This window comes from Cibotium barometz, chromosome 29 (genome assembly GCF_041138505.1).
Source record: "Cibotium barometz isolate CiBa-2024 chromosome 29, ASM4113850v1, whole genome shotgun sequence".
NCBI classification, from domain to species: domain Eukaryota; kingdom Viridiplantae; phylum Streptophyta; class Polypodiopsida; order Cyatheales; family Cibotiaceae; genus Cibotium; species Cibotium barometz.
Window position 1 is genome coordinate 43,938,029 of NC_141074.1, and position 27,965 is coordinate 43,965,993.

Genomic DNA, 27,965 nt, shown 5'->3' on the forward strand with positions numbered 1-27,965 from the left:
ACGGGAGCAAACCCTAACGTATTACTCAAACCCTAGCCATAGAGGAATCCATGTCCCATCTCACACAATGCATAAAAGCCATAATCCAAAAGGTACAACACACTACTTTTGTTGTGTCCACACACTGCTAACCCTAGCTACTGTCCACACAAGTATGACCAGCTAGACGCGGTCATTTATGTCTCACACATGCTACTACCTAACACGCTAGCACATAGTGCAACTGGCACAAGCTATCATCGAGCTTGAATCTCAACAAATATTCATAAGCTTGAGCTACTCTATCCGAGTAATGAGGATAATTATATTGGAAATCGTGTCTATTGTAATTATACTAGAGAAGGCAATAAAAAGAAACTCAAGCACGATTGTGGAACTTGTTGTGAGAAGTGTAAAATTTGTGGTGCTCCAAGAAAAGAAATGCTCGCATTTGATTACGTTCCTATTGGTGAACAACTCAAATTGCCAGTCAAGAGTAGAAGCTTTTATCTCATGACTTTATGAGCATGTGGCGCATGAAACAAATATGGTTAGGCAAAGACTCATGCGAACAATTAGAAAGCATTCATGATTTTTGGGATGGATCTAAATGTTGAGATGTTCAAGACTTTTGGAATCCAAATGCTTTTTATGAGTTACCCGTTGTTTATGCAAATACATGTTGCAGAAAGAAATACACCACCTTTCCTCAAAAGAATATTTCAAATATATTACCAACATCATGGATGGAGGATCACCAAGAGTATAATTTTGTATGTAAGCAAACGGTTGTCTACCGATTCAAACTTCAAAGAAAACATGCAAGAAAGGTTCTAGAAATTTTGCCTTATTGTTACATTGGGATGGATTTCAAGCATCTAGGACAACCCAAAAAGATTGTGGAGCTGTTGAAATGAAGATTTTAAATGCTACATATGGTTCAAGCTTAGTTGTTTTACCAATTTTATTTATGCCTTTTAGTTGTAAAAAAATCATTTGTAATTCCGGTGATGTTTTTGGTGCATTTTTGAAGCCATTAGCAGAGGAACTTGAAAGCTTATTCATTGATGGTATTGATGTGGTGTATAATTATCCCCTTGGAAGAATTTTTGAGCATCCACATGAGGAAAAAAGGGAATGTAAGATAAGAGCTATGGTTATGATGGTTACTGGGGATCACCCAACACAATGTAAACTTGGTCTTTTCAAAGATGGAGGGAAATCATTTTGTCGAAGTAATAAAGCTATAGCTACCTTAGATAATAGTAATCCAAGATTTATAGGTCATTATGTATATGACCAAAATACATTTCAAGCAAGATATCCACCTAAAAAAAGAGACATTTCACAGATGGTGGAAGCTATTGAGGAAGCAAAGAGAGAATACACAACTAATGATAGAGAAGCTACTTTAAGAAAAGCAGGGTTATCAGGTGAATCTATCCTATGGAGGCTATAGGATCTCTATGGTTCTGATTTATCACTTGATCTAGTGTATGATGTCATGCATATATTCTCTTTGAATATTTTCAAAAAGTATATTTCTTCTCTATTTTCAAAGAATTATAGTAATTCAATGAAGAAAGAAATCGATGATGCAGTATTCAAAGTATCCAAAGTAGTGCCACCTACAATTCGGTATGGTCGATGGCCTAAGTCTCCTAGCAAGTACTTTGAGAGTTTCAAAGCCGAAGAAAATCAAAAGTTTATCCAATGGTGCTTGCCATACCTCCTGCGTGTACTGCAAGGCATTTCAGAACATCATAAAGACTTGGGTATCTTATTGATTGATATTGCACATAGCTTTTACAACTTCAACCAAGAGTATGGAAGGTCAAAATAAAGTATGGAAGTTGTGAGGACTTTGTTACAATCATGAAGAGTCCGAAAAGAAGAGTATATAAAGCCAAATTCTTCTCCTTTGGAACATGTTGCAGGTATATCAATATCAAACTTTCTTGATAGTTTTTATATCTTTTACATGATAATATTAAGTCTAATTAATTTAATTATATCTTTACACAGGTAATGAAGAGATCTTAGATGATGTTGTAAGGCATGGTCTACATGATCGCTTTTGGTGTTATACCTTTGAGCGTAATGTGTCTTCTTATGTTGCGATTAAAATAATCTCAACAATGAGGTGGCTTATGTACATCACTATAGTCATGTTCTTTTCACCAAAGCCTATAAAGCCATGAAATTTTATAGAGATCATCTATTACCTAGTGAAAGATTGCTAGAATTGCATGAGGTTCTAGTTACACCAAGTGGTTTTGTGGTTGGCTGACCATGAAAAACTCATGTGTTTGCCATGGCATAAAGATGGAATTTTTGAGGTTGATGGAATTTTTGAGGTTTCATCAGCTACTAATAAAGCTAAAAAATTATGGAGTGATATGAGAAAGTATATACAAGATTGTTATTGTGAAAGTGTGATAAAGAATAAGGGCATTGCAATTACAAGACAGAGACGTGAAATTCATGATGCAAGCATAGATGAGATAAGATATGCAAGGAAATTTTGGAATATTGTCAATGAAAGCTTAGACGCACTCCAAGTAACATGCTATAAAAAGTGTATTTTACAATGGAGACCTATACAATATTAGCGATGACGTGGTAATTAAGGTAGATGGAGAACAAACACCACAAGATAATGTAGTTAAGGTAGATGGAGAACAAACACCACAAGATAATGTAGGCCATTGGAAGGCACACATTACTTCTTTATTCTCTATGCAATATGATGGAGAGAGAATACTCTTCTTTGGTGGAGAGTATTATAAGCAATGTGTGGTTGGAGATGGTGGTGGTGATGAACACTTGCGTATAGATGCCATCACAGGAATGAGTATTTTGGAAAAGAATCGTCTTGCATTTGATTGGGATAGCATTAGACAAATTTCTTCATTGTTACATAAGTTCTATTCTCTATCTTTGTGCTCAGAGCAAAAAGTAATTGCATATGAGGTAAAGGATTTGCAACAAAGAAGTAGATTACTTAGATATGGATTAGTAGGAAATGTGCCACCTTGGTTGGAATCCCATGACATTGTCAAAGTGCAAAAAAGTAATGAGAAAAATTGTAGCCTAGAATATGCAGTGGTGGTGAGAGAAGTAAACCATAGTGGAGAAGAAGTGAAGTTAGCATTCTTGAAATACGACGAAAGAAATGAAAAAATATGGAAGGTTCAAGTGGAAGAAAGATCTTGGAGGCATTGGAGTTGTTGTGTAACAAGAATTTTGGGGTGGACAGTTACAAAACGACAAAGAGTTCTTCACGAAGGCTAAGTGAAATGGACTCCTATAACATGGCAGTCTTAAAATTTACTTTTTTTCCAGGTAAATCTTTATCACAATTATTTTTAATTTATAAGGTATTTTTCTTAACATATCAAGCTAGCATCTCTCCAGGTCAAGTTAATCTCTACACTAGTTCTTTGATAATAGTTTACTCTCTTTAATACTATGCATTCTTAAGTAGATTGGTGTTTATTTCTTTTTCTTAATTTGAAATGCTTATGCATGATAGTTTTTATGCACAAGAGTCGAATCTCTTAAAGAAGTGTCTACACTCATCAAGTCAGCCTCTCTTAACGAAGTCTCCACACACACACACACACACACATAGAGAGAGAGAGAGAGAGAGAGAGAGAGAGAGAGAGAGATTTTCTAGTGTATGATTTCAGCTATATATATGGCAAGGATGTCATATGAAGTTCCAGAGAGATCGAAGGGGCTCGTGCATAGGCCACTTTTAAAACCAAGTCTTGTTTATAATTGTATCAACTCTTTCCTTCCTAGTGTACTAGCATGTCCAAAGACCTTTCAAGACCATGTTTGAGAGCATATGGGAGGCAATCAAGTTATTGCACACTAGATAAAAATGGAAAGAGGCATTCTGACTTATAGTCAAGTGTTAGATGGCAGGGTAGGGGAATCATGTCTTTCTACTCTTGACTATTCCATTCCAAAAGGCAATTCAATGCTTCAAGATCTAGAGGGATATCCAGAGTTTAGGGATGATATATATCTTGACTTCCTAGAATCTATTAAAAGAGGAAATCATGATTCAAAAGTTTGCATCATTTACAGTGATAAAGGATTCTTTAGTGCATCACATATAGATCCCATGTGCACTCTAGGATGGATGGGATTAGTGGAAGGGAAAAAAACTTGGTATTTTTGGGACCCTAATGATGTTAACACTATGGCCATTTGGAAAAAAAATTTTGCAAGAAGGCAAGCATACATTACCTCCTGCACAATTCAGCTTTACAGCTGAGGCAGGTTCACTTGTTTTCATTCCTCCAGGATGGCCACATGCTGTTTATACATTTGAGAAATCCTTAGGGATTGGTGGATCCATGCTTACTTATGAGAGTCTTCATCAAATCTCTAATCGATGGAATTTGCTGGTGGATTTGTATCCTCAAGACAAAGTACCTTTGTTTGAGGATATAAAGAGCACTCTTGGACGTTTACATGGCTTCTCCTCATTAAATCTTGACTCTGAGTTTTTAGTTTGTAATGTATTCTTAGATGATTGGTTAACAAAAGATAATGACCAAACACACAATGTTGTGGTACTTAGTAGTAAGAGAGAACACAAGCCAGGAAAATGAAAGACATTGAGACCCAAACCTATAACCACATTTGGAAAGAAGCCACATGGCAACAAACATTGCCAAGATCCTGAGCATGACCCTCCTACAAAGAGAAAATATTGAAGAAGAAATTTATCTTCATATGCATATGGATTTCTATTATCTCCTGTTTGTGGAGTATGCTACAAGAGAAACCATGTAAACAAGTATTTTCATAATAAAACTATTTTCTCAACTACTATAGTGTTTAAGTTTATTTCATTGCTTATAGAAAATTGTAGATGTTTTTCACTTTACTATATTTCTTATTTTCTTTAATTTACACTCGTGAAAGTACTCTTTGTGCCTTATAGATTTTTATTATGTTTCACTTTAATTTACACTCGTGAAAGTACTCTTTGTGCCTTATAGATTTTTATTATGTTTCACTTTAACAAAAAAAATGTATTCTTATTTTTTGGGATAATTATTTAACTACACTCTTTTATTTAATTTTCACTTAGGAAAGTTTGTCATTGTTCCTCATGGACTTCTCTTGTGTTTCACTTAGGCAAAATACTTTTTTGGATAATTATTCTACTACCTTACACCTTTAAATTTGCACTTGTGAAAGTATGTATTTTTACCTTGTAGACTTTTCTTGTGTTTCACTTATGCAAAACTTTCCACTTCTTAGATTTACACACAAGAAAGTACATCTTTGTACCTTATGGATTCCTCTTGTGTTTCACTCAAGAAAAAATTTGTATACTTTTTTTGGAGAATTATTTTAACTACACCAATTCTTTAATTTTCACTCGTGAAAGTACGTCTTTATGCCTTACATAATTGTCGTGTTTCACTTAGGAAAATTTATGCCTTATGGATTTGTCTTATCTTTCACTTAGAAAACATTATACCTTATGGATTTGTCTTCTATTTCACTTAGGAAATATTATGTAAATTTATTTTTGGATAATTATTTAACTACACTTCATCCTCTTATTTACACTCTTGAAAGTATGTCTTTGTGGCTTATAGATTTTTCTTATGTTTCACTTAAGAAAAAAATTATATACTTTTTTTGGATACTTATTTTAACTACACCAATTCTTTAATTTTCACTCGTGAAAGTACGTCTTTATGCCTTACATATTTGTCTTGTGTTTCACTTAGGAAAAATTATGCCTTATGGATTTGTCTTATCTTTCACTTAGAAAACATTATACCTTATGGATTTGTCTTCTATTTCACTTAGGAAACATTATGTAAACTTATTTTTGGTTAATTATTTAACTATACTTCATCCTCTTATTTACACTCTTGAAAGAATGTCTTTGTGGCTTATATAATTTTCTTATGTTTCACTTAAGAAAAAATTTATATACTGATTTTTTTTTTAAAAAATTTATTGCATTCCACCCTTTAATTTGTATCCATGAAAGTACATCTTTGTGCCTTATGCATTTTTATTATGTTTCACTTTAACAACAACAAAAAAAATCATATTTTTTGGGATAATTATTTAACTACACTCCATTCTTTAATTTGCACTTGGGAAAGTTTGTCATTGTTCCTTATGGAATTCTCTTGTGTTTCGCTTAGGAAAAATACTTTTTTTTGGATAATTTTTCAAATACATTACACCCTTAAATTTGCACTTGTGTTTGCGAAAGTATATCTTTTTACCTTGTAGATTTTCTTGTGTTTCACCACCATAAAATTTACACTTTTGTGAAAGTTTGTCATTGTGCCTCATGGACTTCTCTTGTGTTTCATTAGGCATAAATTTTTTTGGATAATTATTTAACTACATTACACCTTTAAATTTGTACTTGTGAAAGTATGTCGTTTTACCTTTTATACTTTTCTTGTGTTTCACTTATGTAAAGCTTTCCACTTCTTTGATTTTCACTCAAGAAAGTAAAACTTTATACCTTATGAATTCCTCTTGTGTTTCACGTAAGAAAAAATTTGTATATTTTTTTGGATAATTATTTTAACTACACCAATTCTTTAATTTGCACTTGTGGAAGTACGTTCCTTGTGCCTTATGGAATTGTCTCGTGTTTCACTTAGGAAAAATTATGCCTTATGATTTGTCTTGTGTTTCACTTAGAAAACATTATGCCTTATGGGTTTGTCTTGTATTTCACTTAGGAAACATTATGTAAACTTATTTTTGGATAATTATTTAACTACAATCCATCGTCTTATTTGCACTCTTAAAAGTATGTCTTTGTGTTTTATAAATTTTCTTGTGTTTCACTTAAGAAAATAATTATACACTGATTTTTTTGGATAATTATTTAACTGCATTCCGCCCTGTAATTTGTATCCATAAAAGTACATCTTTGTGCCTAATGGATTTATCTTGTGTTTCACTTATGCAAAATTTTGTATACTTATTTTACTTGGATAATTTTTAACTCATGAAAGTATGTCTTTGTTCCTTATGGATTTCTGTTGTGTTTCACTCAAGACAAATTTTAAATATTTATTCCGTTTAGATAAAGTACGCCTTTATGCCTTTAATAAGTTCATGCTATTAGTAGCTTTATGCATATAGCTATATATAGAATCATACTGGTCTTTACACGTTAGATTTTGTGTATAAGTAAGAGTGCCCTTACATATAGTGCTATGTATAAGTAAGAGTGCCCTTACATATAGATTTTGTGTATAAGTAAGAGTGCCCTTACATATAGTGCTATGTATAAAGTTAATGAAGTCAATTTATGGTTCTTGTACATTATGTATAAGGATAATAAGAGTATACATATGGTATTTGACCTTACATGTTTTATGACATTTTGTTTTATTAGGGATATTTGGTGATGGAATCTTTGAGAGGTGTTGAGATTGCCTCACATCTTCAACAAATGATGACACAAACTCCTGAAGAAGCAATAAAAATGCTTCATCAATTAAGAGATACGAGTAGAGTATCAAGCACCTCCAATGATAGAATTACATCTAAAGAGTGAACCTCTTTACATGAGTCCTCTTAGCATGCCTTGTAGTACTTTGGATACCCCAACATACAACTAAATATTTTGAGCTCCTAAGCTTTTCCAGAGAGACAATGAGAAGTTATATGGGAGATCTTACCTTAAAAAGTTATATCCCCATCAACATCAATTATTACAAGAAGCCAATTAGCGCCTTATGCATAGTTGGTTTAAAGATATGAAAGGTATTTCTAATTTACGACACAACAAAGAGGGAGAAGCCTTAATACTTTCAATTATTAAGGATAATTATCATGAGCTAAAGTCGTTGGATTTTCGAGGTGCATCTTACTCTCATGGAAGATAGAAGATGTGTATGCATGGTATCTAAAGTCATTACAGTCTAGTTGGAAGAATATGAATAAAATAATAGCTCAATCGAAATTCTTCTCAACCATGGATGAGGTATGCTCCCTAAAGTTTTATTTAATACAATATTTTGTGTCTACTTTAGTAAATTCAAAGTCATTCTAATAATAATAAAATTACATGCTAGGATAATATGAAATGAACAAAGGATGATCATATGAATGAGGAGAATACCAATGGTATTGATACATTGTAGGTAATATAATTTAAAAATACTTCTTTCATGTTTTGTTTGAAAAAAGATTTAATATTATTTATCAAAGAATAATAATGTTAATATTATTGACTTGTTCATTTATATTTATGATCTTAGAGTGACAATGCAAGCTCAATTTCTACTCCAAAGATGTTCTTGAAGAAGGTTTGGCTTGTAGTCGAAGAAGATCATCAGGAATTGGATGAGATTCCAAAGCAGCAGGAGAGGCTGATTCCGGAACCACCAAGGAATCAGGAAGTCAAGAACCACCAAACAGGAGGCTCGGGGGGGTCACTCATAAATATGTAAGCGTAGCACGTAGGTTCAACAGAAGGGGTTTTTAAAATCCCTTTTTTATACATTTTTTACATACAGAAGGGTACCATTTAATGGGGGTATTTACAGATTGAATAGAAAAAGGGTATGTTTTATTCATGAAAAATTTACAAATAAGGGTTTTTTTAATTAGGCCTTGAACGCACGTGATATAGAGAGTTTACATATAGTGAACCCTCGAGATAGGAGGCAGGAAGATCAGGAAGGAGAAGAACTAGAAGCTGTGGGCACAAGATGTCCCTCAAGTACCCGAAATTCAAAGGCAAAAGTTAGGAGGACCCGGATGCCCAGATTTTCACCTTTGAAACCACGTTACAGGCAAACAAAGCTCTGCTGGGACAAAAGACGGAGTATTTTGCTCTAACATTGGGTAGAAAAGCCACCAGTTGGTATGCCCAGTACGGTTTGGAGCACTTCTACACATTTGAGGAGCTGAAGAGAAAGACATCACCATAACGGAAGTGCTAGAAAAGTTGCAGAGGATGACACAGAAAAAGAGGCCAACAGAAGACTACGCAGCCGAATTCAAAGAAATGCTGATGCGTCTAGACCAACCCAACCATCCCTCCTTAGCCACAAAGAAGGACAAGAGGAAGAAACCTCAAAATCTGGTTCCAGAGAAGATACCTCAGAGTCAGAATCCAGTCAGGAGTCAAAGGCCAGAGAATGGAAGCCCCTAAAAAGGAAAGGCACGAAGTAGGCAGAGAAAGTTCAAGAAGAACTTAGGGCCTCCCTAGCCAAGATTGCCAGAGGACACATAGGATCCGGACTCAGACCAGATGTCTAGTGAATAAAGTGAAACAATTAAGGGCACACAAAAGAGGAGTGCCAGTTAAGAGGCACACATCAAGTGTGCACCATGTGTAGAAGGGACAATCACTTTGCAGAGATATGTTACTATAACATACAAAACAGGAACCCAAGGGTAGTGGAAAGGCAGACAACAAGCCCCCACTGTTAACCAGGTCCCCACAGGACCTCAAATCAACAGACCATACAGAAGAGGAGGTGGAAGATTTGGGGGAGGTGGAAGATTCAGTCCAAGGGGAGCCTGCTTCTATTGCAATGGTCTCGGGCACAAACATAATGACTACCCCATATTTCAACGCCATCATTAGGAACTACAGGAAATGAGGCTAACAAGGGAGGCAAACACGGTAAGAAATGAGGCCAAAGGTGATGGTTGTGGACAAGATCACAAGGACTTGTCAAGATTCTACTAGGCAGGAATGATAAAACAAAACAGAGATAGAAGCTAGAGCAATGGACAGGACAGCAGAAAGTTCTTGACTAGATCACCAAACTAGTGCAAAGTGCATAAGGAATGATGAGAACAATACATGAAAGCTCATGCCTGGAAAACTCTGAAGGAAATTTAGACAGGATAAACTTGATCAAGAAGAGAGAGGAAATTGCGGCAGGAAAGAAGTTGGTCTACAATGAAAGAGCAACTAGAGGATAGACGTAAAAATACCAACTAGAGCTAATTATAGCCTAGAGCAACAGAAGCATTGCAATAAAAAAAGTAGAAGAAAATTCAAAGAACATCTAGAATGGAAAACTAACAAGGGGAAGTCAAGAATAGGAGAAAGAAGCAAACCAAGAAGAAGAAACAACATGCAGAGGTAAAGATGAGCCCATTAGCACGGAGAAAAGTAGCAATTCTAGGAGGGAATATGACTTATGGGAAAATCTCAGAAAGATGACATTGAATATCACTTTGGATCAAGAAAACTAGTTCCCAAATATAGACAGAGGTTGTTGCAGGCCATAATACCAAATGAAAAACTGGCATAGATGCCTTTGCAGGAACCAGAAAACCTGGCAAGTACAATGCAGGAATGTGGAAACTGTTTAGGACTGTGATACGTCTGTTCTAGAAGTAAGTATCAGGATCAGACGTGATACACTAACAAGAGTCATTTTGGATAGTGGGTCAGGGGTAAACATAATATCAGATAGCCTTGCTAAAAAGATAAGGATCACTGACATGCAGCCTGATGATCCATAGCAGATTTGCATGCTGATCAGCAGATAAGGGTCCGACCTGTTGGGATAATCAAGGGAGAACAGATAGAGGTGGTAGGATGTATCTTCATTATTGTGTCCATTGTTCTCAAGATGAGCGAGATAGTAGGTGCATATCCCACACTCCTAGCAAGGCCTTGGATCTAGGGTGGAAGAAAAAAACATAATTGCAAGATCATGATCAGAAGAGGCAAAAATAATGTTTGCATCTGAGTACAGGAAAAGACATGCTAAGCCTGATAAATCGACCAATGCACGCAGAAGGCCTGAACTACCTAGAAGGGTACAAGATGATGAAGAAGAGCAGATCTTGAAGGAGAATCTAGACCTGCTTTCCCTGTTTGAAGTTGACATAGAAAGGATTGTGCAAAGGTATGACCCAGAGGTCTTGGTAGCTCATCCACTTGAGGTGATAGACAATGAGGAAAGCACTTGTAAAAAGGAAGAGGACACCTAGGATAATGTGGAAGAGCTACAAACAGAATAGGAAAAATCCATGGTGGCTCTAAAACAGGAGGAAGCCGAGCTGAGGAAAAGAAACATCAGAGTGCAAGAAGATTATCAAGAGGAGGTGAACCAGGGGGATGATCAGGATCCCGACAATCAGGAGTAGTGCCAAACTGAATCAGTAATTCAAAGGGAGGCTCCTGGAATTGCTTAATTCCTACAAGGATGTCTTTTCTTGGAACTATGATGACATGAAGGGGATTGATCCCAATTTCTACCAGCATAAAATTAACTTGAAAGAAGATGCAACCCCAATCGGGCCAAACTATGCCAAATAGGTGAAGGAAGAGATTGACAAATTATTAAAGGTGGGGTTTATCTACCCTGTGGATCGGGCTATCACTGATACTCATTGTTCCAAAAAAGAATGGGAAGCTTAGGGTGTGCATTGACTATCGCAAGCTAAATGCTTCCACTATATCCGACCCATTCCCATTGCGTTTCATTGATTTCTTGCTGAATGCAGTAGCAAGACCTGAAACATATTCTTACCTAGATGGATTTAGTTGGTACAATCAAGTGCGAAATGGCCCAAGAAGATAAAGAAAAGACTTCTTTTGTGATAGAATGGGGAGCATTTGCCTCCAATGTGATGACATTCGAACTGAATGCTCCTGCTGCATTCCAGGGGATGGTTTAGGAAATATTCTATGATTATCTAACCACCTTCATGAGGATGTTTGTGGATGACTTTAGTGTGTTTGGGAAGAAAGAAGAACACATTACACACCTCACAATGTGCTTGGAAAAGTGTAGGAGGTCCAGACAACAGAGCCTAAATCCAGCCAAGTGTGCCTTCATTGAAACCAATGGATCTCTCTTGGGACATATAGTGTCTCTAGAAGGACTTGCAGTGGATCTAGCCAAGATTGCAATCATTGTGAAACTCTAGACCCCCAAGAATGCCAAAGATCTTGAAAGATTTGTGGAGCTAATCAAGTGGCATAGTAGGTTCATGAGGTTCCTATCTAATGTGGTAGTGCCCTTATACAACCTAACGATGGAGGATGTGTCTCAACGCTATGGAACATGAGTTAACCCAGAAGCAACCAAAAGAAAAAAGTGGGCCACGGCGGGGGAGGGGGGGATGCAACCCAAATTGAGAGATGAGGCTCTAAATGTAGATTGTTAATGCTAAAATTAATGAAATAGACGGTTCTTTTGTAATAATCCTTAGTTTTTTTTAATTCCACTTATGGGATTTTTGCTTTTGCTTTTATTTTTATTTATATGCTACTTTTTGGACTTGCACTTGTCAAAATCAACCCCAAAAGTGTCGCAACTACTCAATGGGTTGAGATGGATCACATCAAAAGATGAAGTAGGGGTGAGGACAGGTAGGGGTAAACATAATTCAAAGAAAAACCAAGCTTAGAGAGTGATTCTTCCAATGTAATTTTTTGAAGGACTTTTGTCATCTAGAAGCAAGGATGAAGTCTCTAGGTTGAAAGGAGATGTGCCATGAGAATAGCACATCTTAGATTCACAATGCCATTGAGGTGGTTAATGCAATCCTAGGCTTGCCTTGGCTCAATAGAGCAATGGAAATTCGAGGAATCAAGTGAGGAAATAGCTAAGAAATTAAGAAAGAACTAAAATTCGATGGAGTTAGGAAGAGGTCCCATAAGCTTTCTTGAGGATTTGGAAAGGCCCTATCCGGATATGAGGACTATTAGAGTTCTCATGACTCTTTTTGAGAGGATTTATCGTGGCAATGTGAACCAAACCCTTCAATATGCACCAAAATTAGCTACATTAAAAAGAGGGGGACATTTGGGCGCGGGCGTCAAAACCCCAAAAAGGGGATGGGGGGCGCATATGGGTGGTGCCGGCACCCAAACCTCCCTCTTCCCAAATGCAAAAAGCGGACCTATCCCCGCTGCATCACTACGTCAGCCAGCCCTCCTCAGCTCAGCCAGTCTCCTCTTGCCGCTGCCCGCGCTTCACCTCGGCGCCGCTGCACTCATCTAAGCTGGCTCTGTTGCCCTCAGTCGTAGTAGAAGCGCGGCGCCCTCTTCACCCTCCGTTCACTGCTGGTACCAGCTGTTGCACTGTCTTCAACAGCCTCAGCACCACCGCATGCGTCCACTACAAGTCCCAGCTCGCCGTCCGTAACCTACCGTACCTGCTCCCACCAACTCGGCGCCTATGGAGGCCCCCATATTCTTGCCTACGTTGTCTCCTTCCCCAACAGTAGCCTCACCGCCCATTGCAGTTCCATCTTTAGCTGCCGTCCAAGGTCCCAGTGGCAATCCTGCCATACTCCCTCCTGCTCCCTCGTCCTCGCTCGCTGATTCTCCGACAAATCAGGTCGTAGGCTTATCACCCCGCACGCGTCCATTACTACCGCTACAACTCACAGCTCGCCGTCTGCAACGCCACCTACCGTACGGCTCGCGCCTGTGGAGGCCCCCATATTCCTATCCATCTCGCCTAAGTTGTCGCCTTCCCCAACAGTAGCCGTTACAGTTCCATCTTTAGCCGTCCAAGGTCCCAAGCCGCAATCCCGCCGTACTCGCTCCTCTCCCTCGCCCTCGCCCTCGCTCATTCTCTGACAAATCAGGTTGTAGGCTTGTCACCCCAACTATCACCGTCACCGTCCACCACAACAACGTCACCAACTAAATCTTTGTAGTCCGTTGTTCAATGTTGGGAATGTAATGCTTCTAAACCTAAAAGTTATACAGATGTACAAACTTCTTCAACGATAATACCATTAACTCTCTCTCTCACTCCTTCTAGGCCATCTCATTACCAATCTAGGTGAGAGTATGAGAGCCAAAAAGAGAGAAAAAAAAAAGTCATGGCTTCAGATCTATGTCCTTGACCTCTCGGCGGCAAACCAAGCATTCAAACTAGGGTCCAATCATCATCGTCTTTGAGATCTTCTATAAGAACAAGCCCAATTAGCAAAGAAGAACCCCACCAACTTACATAAAAAGAAGGTGAAAAAATTTTTAGTCATTTGTCCTATGCTTACTAAAGAATCAAGAGATGAAAAAGAAAATGAAGTCCTTATCACAAGAAGTAGAAGGCAAAGATGTACCTAAAGAAAGTGTTGAAGCCCATTGAAGGAGAAGATGTAAGAAAAAAACGAGGACAATCCAAAGTAAACTATCCAAAGTAAACTTTCTCAAACCATAAGGGAATTTTAACACATTCTTATATATATATATATATATATATATATATATATATATATATAATATTTTGCTAGATAATTTACTAGAGAAAAAATGAACATATCTAGTAAAAGTTCGGATCTAGGAAAAGTGGAACACTTCCTCATTCTTCATTCTAAGAAAACACTTGTTATGTCTAGCAAATAAATCACTATATAATAAACTATGTAGTAAAGAATTGCTATATAGCAAAAGTCATGAAAGCATTCACTATATATACATAGTCCCTCAAGAATCTTTTCATCATTCCTTCTCTGTCTCTCAACCCTAAACCCTAAACCCTCTTTCTCTCTCCCTCTCACCACTGAAATATGTCTACCTCCAGCAGAACTGTGTGACGAACATGAAAGAAGCCTTCACCAAGTTCTTGTTAAGTCGTCGTGTAAGAAAGAGAGAGAGAAGAGCCAAAATGTGAATTATTTAGGCACATGCAATTGGGTCTATAAGTGTAAAAGCTATGGAACAAAATCAATGAAGATGGTCCATTTGAAGATGGAGATGTCTATCAATGGAATTTAAAATTAAGTAATGCAATATGGATTTGGTGGGCATTTGGATACATCACCAACAACGAAGAAACCATTCTTTGAGAGGAGATTGGGAAGTTAGACAGGGGGAGAGAGCGTAAGGTGGGATTCTTTAAGGGTGCATGTTGAAGGAGAAGAAGAAAGAGAGGGAGAGAGATAGAGTGCGTAGAGGGAGAGGGAGGGAGGGAGGAGGGAGAGTAATAGACACAAGTGGAGATAGAATGAGGGTGCGTGTTGAAGGAAGATGAGAGATACAATGTGTAGAGGGAGAAAGAAAGGGGAGAGAGGGAGGGTAAGCATGGAGGGAGAGAGAGAGGGAGAGGACTAGACAAGGGGAGAGAGTGTACGGTGGAAATGACAGAGAGAGGGAGAGGGACAGAGGTGGAGAGAGCATGGGGGTGCGTTTTGAAGGAGGAAGAGAAAGAGAGGGAGAGAGATAGAGTGTGTAGAGGGAGAGCGTGTTGGTTTCAGTGGCTTGATGAAATGGATCTAGAGTAAAATATTGAATCAAACACATCAAAGCAAGAATCTAGTATCCATTAATCATGAGATTAGTTATCAAATGGCTCATCACATGAATATACAAGAGAGAGAGAATCTATAAGTGCATGTAGCAAGAGAAGATGCACAAATAGCCTAAGTGTGTTTAACCTCTCACCAAGAGGATGGCTTTCATGTTAGCCATGAACTTGACCATGGAAGGCCAAATCTCCATTAATGGAGCCCAAAGGTACAAGATGACCAAAATTAGTAAAAGTGTCAAAATATCCTACTAATGTACCCCAAGCCCTATTTATAGTCACTTTCTCCTTTTGCCCATGGGCCCCTATGTACATGTGGAAATCAAGCTCTATGGCTTCATGACAAACCATCCCTTCCCAAAGATTTTGTCCTCAAAATCATACAAGATATTTACAATTGAATCGCAATCTCAATGTAAACCCATGGGAAGTAGAGAGGTCTTCAAAAATGCACCTCGAATACATTTGGAATAGGGAAACCAAATGTAGTGAAGCCGACAAACTCCTTCTCTAAAAATAGCATGTAGGACTGTTATGGCAGCCATGTTGTCGATGAAGCTTCCCTTGAAATTCTTCATGAAGCCTCCATAAAAATGAGCTGCAAATGATGCGTAGCCGCACCCAAAAGAGTCCCACATATTTGTCATCGAACCAAATGATCTTCCAAGTGTATTGGAGTAGATTGGTAACCCCAACAATAGATCCAACCAAAGCTGTCCAGAAATTATAGCACATATAAAACCTCATGATATGCCCATTCTTCACATATAATAATCATGCCACTTGATCAAGGAATACTTCCATCAAGTAAACCATGTTGTTGAACATACTCCATTGATTGCCAAGTAGCCTCATCTATGGGCAAGTGCTTCCATTTCACAAGGAATTCATCAATGTTCCGGTTCCTCAAAATCCTTTTCCTCTTGTCCACAATCCTCTCCGGCTCATAGATAATCTCTCCTTCTTCATCCATCGGTGGTAACTCTTCAATATCTTGAGGAAGAGAGTCCACAAACCTCTTAAGGTTGGATACATGAAACACATTATGAATCCTTGTAGAAGGAGGTAGGTCAAGCTTATAAGCCAAATCACCCACTTTCTTGACTACCAAATATGGTCCATAGTATCTATGTGCCAACTTGGAATTGGAAGACCCTTTGAGAATATTGTGACGGCTCTTAGGAAGCTTGAGCAACACATAATCACCTTCCTTGAACTCCATTTTGCGTCTATGCTCATCCGCATTTGCCTTCATGACTTCTTGTGCCTTTTTCATATTATCCTACTATCTAGGCTAGATTTAGGTTTCGGGACCCCCATCCGGATCTCCCCCTTTTGACTAGTAGTAGGGAGCCAACTGTTTGTAGGAAGGTGTGGGGGCTTGCATAACAACTGTTAACTTTGTAAGATAATCTCCCCACACATCCTTAAGGTCATCTATTACATGACCTTCCCACAATGTTCCATATTCTTCGCATCTAGCTCATATATTTCAAGGAACTCCTCTGCATCCAGCGCTGCAAGCCTCGCTTCTACTTTTACCAACTCCACCTTGTCTTTGTCAACCCTGTCCTAGACCTCTTTAATGATTACGAGGTGCTCTTCCCATATCAGAGTGACTTTTTCCTTAGTCGTTACTTGATTTTGTCTAGCCCTCTTCAATTCTTTCTTACATTTGTGCAGTTACCTTTTCCTTTTTGGCCATCATTTCCTTCATATTCCATTTCCCTTTTTATCCCTATGTTGGCTTGTTGGAGTTCTTGAATTTCTTTTTGCAATACATCCATTTAGCTAGCCTCTATCTTTCTCCTACGCGTAACGTTTTTTTGCAAGGGTTCCTGGTGGCTCATCACCTCTCTTGAAGGGCCACATCTTTCTCCTTGATGACTACTTGTAGCTTTGTCATCTTCTTTAACTGTCAGTCATACAGCGTTGAAGCTAGTTAAGGTCTCCCTGTACCCACTCCATGTCAATGGATTCTAGAAATTTTATGGGCCTAGTTGCATATATATTTGATTGTGCAGGTGTATCTAACTGCAAGCTTACCCTCCTACTATTGTTGCTCTAGCATTTGTGATAAAACCAACTTGCCAATATCAGCCAAGTCCTCTTTGAGCTAATGGCCACCTGGTACCTCCATTGCCCAGCTCGCCCCCTCCTCGGTAATTTTCCTCTTTTTGAAGCCCATTTTTTTCTTACCAAATTCAAAGATTCTTTTCTTCCCCATTCTGGATGATGCCTAGTCCTGAGTCTTCTTGCCCTTATCCTGAAGTTTCTTGGCTACCCTATCCGGACGTCACCTATTCTTGGGGATTTCCTACTGCCTAATCTTTGGGGCCTTCCTCCTTGTCCTTTTCAGATCCTTCTTGGGCCTTCACATTAAACAGGACTGTTAGATATATGCCAATCTTTGTTTTTGTGTTGGGCATGGTTAGCTTTCTAATCTGTTCCTTCAAATTGTAGTGCATGACCTCCACCCAGGCCACTCTTTGTTTAACTATGACTGCCTTCACCATTTTGAAAGTTTTTCTAAACATATAGTATGGTTTGTGTGTGAGATTTATCATATCCACCACAAAACACATCTGCTTCTATCTGTCTTCATCTGTCATATCGCCCCGATAACCTTAAATTCCCTGGCCTTGCTGCCCTTCTCTAGTGGGACGAATCCCCTGATTAGGTCCTCATCGTCCACCGGCTTAATCTCGACTTCCCCCTCGACCAGCAAATTAAACACTTTAGCTAGAGTGATGACGTTTGACTTTTGAAGCTGCTTCAACTACTTTGCAGCTGTAAAGTTGTGTTGGAGCTCCTCCTAGGGTAGCTCTACGATTTTCTTTAGTCTCGGTTTATCTAGCTACTCAGCATGCTTCTATACCTCCTTGTACAAGGTGAACAAGAGATACTTGAATTCCACCATCCTGTAGATGCGAGACTTAGGGTTAAGGGACAGAAGGTAAGGGTGGCAACAGAGTTCACACAGAGAATGGTGGAAGCGTAGCGTATTAGAGATTTTTTGCACAATGACATGAACACTAGGACTTCGACAAAGAAAGTGATGTGATTTCCAATCTTTGTCATGGCGCACGTCCCCCTTGGCATGGTCATAACTGCTTGACATCTCCATGATTTTCCTAAATTCTTTCAAAAAAATATCCATGAGTTCCCATTTCCCGAGATGCAAGGTCATTAATTGCCGGATTGAGGAGGGGAAACGGTGATTTGACACGTTTCCCCTTCCATCCATGCATCCTTTTTTGGAGTGCATCCTTTTTTGGAGTGGCAACCTCGATTTTCCTACCACCTCCATGTTGTTGCCAGCTGGCTCCTCGTTTTCTATGAACATTGCAATCATATTTACATAGGTAGTGCTTAATTTTGGATTTTGTTCTTTTCTATTTTCATACTCTCCAGAATCCTGTCCGACTTCGACATCTTGATCGTAATAACTGGACTTTGAATCTACTTGTTAGACGTTCTTTGGATCTAGACACACTTTTCTTTTTTGATCTGGCATGTGTCCCCATAATAAGGCTTTAGCCTATATCCATTCACTAGTTTCCTTAGCCTTTCACCATCCAAACTTGCTAGCTCAAAGGAATCTGTTCCCATTTTTTGACAATTTTGTATGGGCTCGTCCATCTCATTTTCAGCTTTCCTAGGTGGAGTCCCATTCTTGACGATAAAAGCAAGATTGCATCTCCTTCTTCGAAGATCTTAAACTTTGTGTTTTTGTCCACCTGGAGCTTTATCCTCTTCTATACAATTTCAATCATCTATGCACTATGCAATCTCCTTTCATCCAATTGAAGGAGTTGCTCAATTATGTGCACTTCTGACTCTTCCGAAGAGAGTCTTTCTGCCACAACTATCCTAAAGCTTTGTGTAAAGGAACTCCATGGGCACTACTTCTTCCAGTCCATACACCATGTTGAAAGGCATAAGTCCTATTACATTCTTGTAAGCTGTTCTGAACGCCCATAACGTTGAGTGCAGCTTTGTGTCCTAGTCAGTCCTGTTTTCATTTACCGCCTTTACTAGAATTCCCTTAAGGATTTTGTTGGTGGATTCTGCTTGCTCATTTTCTTACGATAATAGACTGTTAACTTGTTATGTGTGATTATATGTTGCTCTGTCAGCTTCTTAATCACTTCATTTAGAAAGTGGCTCCCTTGGTCGCGCTGATTATCTCTATTGGGCATACAAATCTTGTCATAATAGTTTCATAAAGAAACTTTGCTAGTAACGATGCCTTACAATCTTTTAGAGCCTTGGCTTCTACCCATTTTGTGTAGTAATCCGTAGCCCCACTAGAATGTACCTATTTCCTGTTTGTTGAGTTGCTGGCTTGAATGGGCCGACAAAGTCAAGACCCCACTTCTTGAATGGATGTAGTGATAATATTGGGTTGTGAGGCATTCTATCTGTATCATTTGATTAGACCAACCTCTTGCACATGTCACACTCCTTCACAAACTTGTGTGAATTTTTTAATGTCATTGGCCACCATAATCTTGTCTAGATTACTTTTTGCCCCATGACTTGTCCGAAAAAGTGCCCTCCACTTATCCCTTGATGTGCTTCGACCAGCACATCCTGTTGTTCATGCTCGGGGATGCATCTTCTTAGAATTTAATCAATGTCCATCTTGTAGAGATGATCTACTACCGCCATAAACAACTTGCTCTTCTAGAGAGTCATCTTTTTCCTCTAATCTCTGGACATATATTCCAAAAAGGACAAGTTGGAGATGAACTATATCTCATCATACAAGCTTGGTTTTTCTCCATCTACCGAGAAGAGATGAGCATCCGAGAAGTCATCTTTTATCCTATTGAATCTTCTCAATGACTCCAGTCTAGACAGGAAATCTATTATGTGCTTGTTTCCTGGGGTGTGCTTGATAGTGAACTCAAACTCTTGTAACAGTAAAATCCATCTGGCTAATTTTCCTGCTAGGTATGGTTTGTTCACCAGGTAGTACAAGAGTGCTTTGTGGTCCACATGATATTCAAACACATTTCATAAAGGATAGTGCTTAAATTTCTTGATCGAGTAGATTATTCGCAATGACTCCTTTTTCGTGGTGGAGTAGTTCCTTTCTAGCTTGGACAACCTTCTACTTGCATAGTAAACTAGTTGAAACCAGCTCTCTTTTTGCGACTCCTACATCAAAGCACTATCAATGGTGAAATAAGAGCATCAACAAATACATGAACACTAGATCAAAGTTTGGCTGTTGAAGAATGGATGCTGACAGTATCTGCTTCATTACAATAGAATGAGGGTGTAGCACAGTAATGTATCTTTTTGGTTTTTTTATCTGTAGGTTGAGTTGTTTTGTAGATTCAAAGCTTCTCATCCAGAATGCAAAATTCAATTGCGTTCATTTGAGTATTTGAAGCCTTTCTTTGTTCGTCGAGTGAAGGACAGATATACTTGTTGCTGTGAATATCATGTGCAGATGTCTTTCTTAAAAGATACACTCAATCACATGGGTGTGGATGTCCATGTACTTGTGAGATTTGTGCTGGAGATGGTACCAACAAAACATGCTTATCTATAGGGCATACCTTCAATGGTGTCACATAGTTGTGGGAGTCAATAATGAGTATAATAGAAAGTGCTTGATGGGGCAATGCAAAAACTGTGGTGTGAAGAATTTGGCATGCTGCCCTTTGGAGACAAGAAAGGGAGGGAATTCTATGATTGTGAAGGTATTTGCATTTGTGGAGACTATGGACAAAGAAGGAAACAAAAATAGCAGCGCTTTTATAACTAGAAGGGTATGGAGTGTTGGGACCATTTTGCTGCAAAAAAAAGTTATTATTTTTGCTACAATGGGATCACTACTTAGCAGTGAAAATAGCAATCAAAATTCGCTGATCATCGATATTTCGTTGTTCACCAAGGAAATTTTGTTGCTTTGCTGAGCAGTGATACAATGCATGGAGAACAAAGCTCGGGCAGACTGGGGAGTCTACACATGACTCCCCAATCTTCCCTAGCTCCTTTTTGTTTATTAAAACAAAGTCACAGTTTTTTAATACAAAATAAACTTAAAAAAGACAAAAACTGAGAAGAATGCAAGTGAGCCAAATATATATTATATTTCTTGAATTGTTGGGCCTTTGGATAAATCAAGGAAGAGGAGGCTACTTGGAATCCTCTCATCAGATTCCTTTGGTTCATCATCGTCTTCCTCTTCGTCTTTACTTCATTCTTCCACTTCACACGCGTAGTCTGGAGCTTCCTCTTCATTCTACATACGTGCAAACAAGAGTAAGGTAAGTATAAATAGATATAGATAAGAGAAGGGCTTAGCAACTACTGACCTTGTTTGTTTATGCTGGGCTTTTCCAAATTGTTCTTTGCCTCTCTCTTTATGTTTTCTCTCCTATTAGAGAGAAAAATCTTTATCCTTGTCTTCATCTAGTCCTCCGAGAAAGCAAAGGCCTGTATTTGGAACAATGAACTCATTCTTGAGCACATCATTGACATATTGTTTTGAGAGCTCATCCTGGTCTTTCCACTTCGTAAAGTAGTTTGTGAACTCCAGGTTAGCAACAAGTATATACATGTGGTTAATGACTTGCTTCCCTCGTGCATCCATCACACGAGGGCACCATTAACATCCACATTGCATGGTAGGGTGTGTGGATCAAATGGTGGGATGGGTCTCCTTGGGGGTGGCTCAAAATGACCGGATGGAGAACCCGGCCCCCCCCCCAATTGGGGAGATGACTTGGGAGACATAGTGCTACTTTTTCCAAAGCAAAAGTAGCCTTCTTCCCTCCTAATAACACATCTACTAACCCCCTCATACTCCCTACTACATCGTCATGTGAAGAGGGATGCGCGAGGGAGTGGAGGTGGGTCTAGTTGACGTTGGTGGTGTAGGCTTATCAGCCATAGTGTGATGGTCCCTGCACCACCCGGACCTATGCCTATCAAAGGAGTGGACTATCCCCATAGAGACGACTAGCCCGATGGTAAGTTGTCTTGCATATAAGATTAAATGAATTGACTTTAAAAATGCATAAAGGGTACGCATAGAGCCTTATGCATAGATCCTGTGCATATAGTCTATTCATAGAGCTCTACGCATAGGCCCTATGCATAAAGCTACGCATAGAGCTCTATGCATAACACTATGCATAGAGGTAAACCTACGCTAAACCTAAACCCGGCACCTAAGGGTGTAATAAGGGTATAACTTGCATAAACAATTAAAAGAAAAAGAGAGCTTACCTCTTTTTTGTGAAGCCTAAAGAGAGGATTAGTGCAAGAACTATATTAAAAAAAGAATTAAACAAAGTAATTAGTAGATTAAACATAAGTTGTATGTAAGCCTATGCATAGAGCTTTCAAGAAGCCTATGTAAAAAGCTTGCATAAAGATTTATGCAAGCCTATACATAGAACTTGCAAGAAGTCTATGCATAGAGCTTGCAAGCTTTATGCAAGCCTATGCATAAACTTGCAAGCTCTATACATAAAAGCTATGCATAGAGCTTGCAAGAAGCCTATGCAAGCTTACAAGAAGCCTATGCATAAAGCTCTATGAATAGAGCTTGCAAGCCTATGAAAGCTTTATGCAAGCCTATGCATAAGCTTCATGCAAGCTTGCAAGAAGTCTATGCATAAAGCTTGCAAGAAGCCTATTCATAGAGCTTAGAGCCTATGATAGAGCTCTATGCACAAAGCATATATCTTTTTGCAAGCTCTATGCATAAAGCTTATGCTATGCATAGCGCTCTATGCATAGGTTCTATGCGCTCTATGCATAGGATTCTTGCAAGCTTTATGCATAGGCTTCTTGTAAGCTTGCAAGCTTCATGCATAGGCTTATTGTTGCAAGCTTGCATAAAGTTTGCATAGGCTTATGCATAAAATCTTACAAAAATCATAAAGCATAGGATTTTTGTAAGCTCTATGTATAGCTTTCTTGCAAGCTCTATGCACATAGCTTGCAAGCTTTATGCATAATATTTATGCAAGCCTATGCATAAGCTTGCAAGCTCTATGTATAAAGCTTATGCAGAGGCTTGCATAAAGCTTATGCATAGATCTTGCATAAGCTTGCAAGCCCTATGCGCATAGAGCTGTAAGAAGACTATGCATAGAGCTATAAGAAGACTATGCATAGAGCTTGCAAGAAGCCTATGCAAGCTTCATGCATAAGCTTCATGCAAGCTTGCAAGAAGCTTGCAAGAAGCCTATGCATGGAGCTCCAAGCCTATGCATAGAGCTTGCAAGCCTAAACTAAACCTAAACCTGGCACCCAAGAGTGAAATAATATGTAGAGAAAAGCATAAATGATTAAAATAAACAAAGGGCTTATCTCGTTTTTGTGAAGCTAAAGGAGAGGATTGGTGAAAGATCTACAAAACAAAAGATTATTTAACAAAGTAATTAATAGATTAAACATAAAATTAAGGATTAAAACATAAAAAAAATACAAAACCTTAAAAGCTCTATGCATGCATTGGGAGCTCTATACATGCATGGAGAGCTCTATGTATGCATTGAGAGCTATATACATGCATTGGGAGCTCTATGCATGTCCACAAGGTTCTTTACGTTTTGGATACCATTTCTTGATGGGCCTACTTGAGCCTCGTGTAGATGTGTTCCAATATATATCATTAGCCTTGTATGTGTACCATTAGCCTTGTATGTGTATTGTCCCATGAAAATATATAATATTCCAAACATGAGCAGGTTCTTATGTAGATGACAATATTTTGACAAAAATGGCTTAGCGCATCCATATGCCAACTCTAGCAATGGCCAATGAGTCTAGATCACTTTGTTTTTTTAATGAGACCTTTGAAGAAAGCTTTGTTTCTAGTTCCATTCTTCATGGCCAATGAGTCGAGATCACTTTTTTTTATATAATGAGACCTTTGAAGAAAGCATTCCATTGTTCATGAAATGAGAAGATAACTTATTGTGACACCATTCAAATATACCTACAAAAATACCTACATAATATGCAACTCTAACAATTGCATCAATGTTAGGATGAGGCGAAATTGGCCTTGTCCATATGCATCCATCATATGCTTCCATATTGGCTAACATCCCAAAATTTGGTGGAAACTCATGGATATAATCACCATTATACTCTCTTAGTAGCTCATCAACTTCCTCTACACTTTAAAGCATTCTAATGAGCTTTCCAATAACTGTCGATGGGCTTATCTTTCTAGCAATGGGAATGAAGCTTGAAGGATAATAATAGTTTCTAGAAGGACACTCCTAAGGTCTCAAAGGCACCTCTTCATCCAGCTCAATGCAATCATCATCTTGGTTAGATTCAATATTGAAGTTCGACAATAGATTCTACCAGGGCACTCCTGAGGTCTCAAAGGCACCTCTTCATCCACCTCAATGAAATCATTATCTAGGTTAGAGTCAATATTGATTCTAGCAGCATATGCTTTAAAATTTTCCACTGACATCATCTAATACTTTGAATCATCTTCTGATGTAGGATCCTCTATTACTATATGCTCAAAAACTTTCTTTTGACATCGTTTAATACTTTGAATCATCTTCTGATGTATCTAATACTTTGAATCATCTTCTGATGTAGGATCCTATTACTATATGCTCAAAAACTTTCTTTGACATGTTGGGAGTGTCCTTATCTTGTAAATGGTAGGGAACAATAATGTATATCAAAGAGATGCTAGAGTACAAAATGTATATCAAGGAGATGCTAGAGTCCAAAAGGTATTGGATACTACCTTCAATGTCTTTATGTTCACTCAAAGGAATCATAAGATGCTCTAAAGAGGAATCTATCATTGTTAGGCTCTTTAAGGCTCTTAAGTCAATATTAGGTAAAATGGGAAAAATCCCTCAAAATGGGAATGTATTTAGAAAATTTGTTTTGGCCATAACTTGAACATGCAAACTCCAAATTTGTCGGATAAAGTAGATCTAGATTCCACTTTTCAAGCTCTTTCCAATGATATGTCACATGAATATGTTTTGACAAACGTTTGGATGAGTTTACCATACCCCCACTTTTTTCATGGGAATGGGATTTTTCTCACTTTATCTAATATTGACTTTCTTGGAGAAGAAATTCTAATTCTCAAGCACAAAAATTAGAGCACCCATTGTGTAAAAATAATATTATCCTCTTTTTAGTTAGCCTATTTTCTCTCTTTTTTCCTCCTTCCTTCTACTTTTTTCCATCTTCTTTTCCATTACTCTATCTTCCTATGACCCTGTTGAGCTGTCAAGGTGTTGTGGAGATATCATAGAGATGTCAAGGAATAATCAACGCACGAGGCTATCATGAAATGAAGTATAGTTTAACTATGTCGCCCTAGTGGGCTTGTACCTGACACACAGGTCATATATTCTTTTATAGGTGGGTTTATGCCTTTCCCTTATGGGCATGTGCCTAGCATAGGTCTATTAGGCTCTACAATAAATTTGGCAATAGGTTTCCATAAGCCATATCAAGGGTTGTGTCAAGCTTGTGCCCATGATATAGGTCTCTTAGGAATATACACAATGAGGGGAAGAGGTTGCTATAGACAAATAGCCATATCAAGGGCTACACCTAGGGTTATTCCCGGTGTAGGTCTCTTTGGCACAATTTGACACTTGGATAGACTATCCAACTCTTGGCTAGATGATCCAACTCTTAGCTACATGATCTCAATCTTGGTGATTGGGCTCAAGTGATTCTTTGTTAGATAGTTCGACTCTTGGATAGATGATTTGACTCTCAGCTAGATGATTCAACTCTCGATCTAACTCTAGGAATTCATCTCAAGCGATTTCTCTCAAGTGATTCTTTGTTTTGTGCCCAACAAATCCAATCATACATTAGATGATTCAATTCAAGTATAGATGCTTTGATCGAAGGACACTAAGGATTGTACAAGATCCAATCTAGACAATCCAACTTAATTTATTATATATCTTTAATATATTATTTATTTATATTTTCTTCTCTCAGCATATCTCTACAATTCTCTATCTCCCCCTATTCCTCTCTCTCTCTCTCTCTCTCTCTCTCTCTCTCTCTCTCTCTCTCTCTCTCTCTCTCTCTCTGCCCCAACACGTGGCTCCTCTCCTCCCCCATCACTTCCCCTTGTCTCTTTCCCCTATCCCAACACTTGGCCCTCTTCCAATTGTAATGTGTCCCCTCCCCTCCGAAAAACTTGCACATAATAGATAGTATAGATAGATATATTACACACACACATATGTATTCACACATACATGTATATATTTAATTTAATTCCATTTATATTTATACTTTATTGAAAACTACTTTTATTCTCTCTCTCTCTCTCTCTCTCACTCACACACACACACACACACACACACACACACACACACACATGCACATGCACATGCACATGCACTAATACAAGAGCACACTCTCTCCTCCCACATGTATACAAACTCTCACACATAAAAATCCTCTCTCTCTCTCTCTCTCTCTCTCTCTCTCTCTCTCTCTCTCACACACACACACACACACACACATAATATATATTATATATAATATTATGGTTTATTATATTCAGACACATATACCTATACATACATTATATGTGTATTTATAATATAAATAAATTTATATATACACACATACACATATATTTTTAATTAATTATATTTTAATTTAATTTAGATTAAATTTTAATGGGTGGGGATGCATGGTGAGGTGTGCTCACTCTCACATAAATGTATCTTATACGTAATGTTTCTCTTTGTCCCTTTCAAATTACACACACACACACATGCATCCTACATGAATCTCTCTCTCTCTCTCTCTCTCTCTCTCTCTCTCTCTCTCTCTCTCTCTCACACACACACACACACACACACACATGCATGCATACACATACAAATATATATTATATATAATATTATATTTAGACAGATATACCTATACATACATATATATGTGTATTTATAAATATAAACAGATTTATGTATACAAAGATATACACATATAATTTTAGTTAATTAAATTTTAATTTAGATTAAATTGGAATGGGTGGGGATGCATGGTGAGGTTTGCTCACTCTTAAATAAATGTATTTTATATGTAACAATGAGAGATAGAAAGAGAGAGGCAAGCACATGTTGAAGTTTTCATCACATGAAGCTTAAATTTTAAGAGGGAAGCCCCTATTTTTTCTCTCAAGGAGATCATTAGGTAAGAAAGGATAGCTCTCCTTTCAAAATTTGAGATGAGAAAATTCAAAATTGAGAAAGGGGCAGCATGAATCGCTTCCCTTTCTACCTTGACCATCTCCCTCCTCTCCTTGGGCGCCATGTGGAAGGGAAATAGCTTATGTTCAATAAGAGTGTAGATATATATAAATAAATTTAAATATAGACACACATATACATATAATTTTAATAGATTAAATTTAATGGGTGGAGATGCTTGGTGAGATGAGCTCTCTCAAATAAATGCATCTTACATGTAATCTCTCTCTCTCTCTCTCTCTCTCTCTCTCTCTCTTAAAACACACCCACACACACATATGCACCCTCCCTCTCCCTCTCCCTCTCTATCTCTCACACACACACACACACATGCACCCTCTCTCTCTCTCTCTCTCTCTCTCTCTCTCTCTCTCTCTCTCTCCCAAAACACACACACACACATGCACCCTCTATCTCTATCTCTCTCCCACACACACACACATGCACCTCTCTCTCTCTCTCT